Source organism: Alligator sinensis, unplaced genomic scaffold (genome assembly GCF_000455745.1).
Source record: "Alligator sinensis unplaced genomic scaffold, ASM45574v1 scaffold743_1, whole genome shotgun sequence".
NCBI classification, from domain to species: Eukaryota; Metazoa; Chordata; order Crocodylia; family Alligatoridae; genus Alligator; species Alligator sinensis.
Genome location: NW_005842512.1, coordinates 264,158 through 264,434, shown reverse-complemented (window position 1 = coordinate 264,434; position 277 = coordinate 264,158).

Below are 277 nucleotides of genomic sequence, written 5' to 3'. Positions count from 1 at the left end.
GCTGGCCTCCCCATGGCTTTCAGGTTCCCAATGCTCTCTTTCTTCAGGCTGGGCTGTCCTTGTGGGTGCCACATGGTTTGGTGGTCCACAGCTTCCCCTCCCCTCGACGAGCCTAGTTTAAAGCCCGCCGGAGGAGATCCGCCAACCTAGAAGAAAACACATGCTTACCTTTGGGGGACAGGTGAAGCCCATCCCAACTGATCATGTCCCTCGTCGTGATGTCGTTGTCCAGGAAGCCGAAGCCTGCCTTGAGCCACCACTGCCGAAGCCGCCAGGT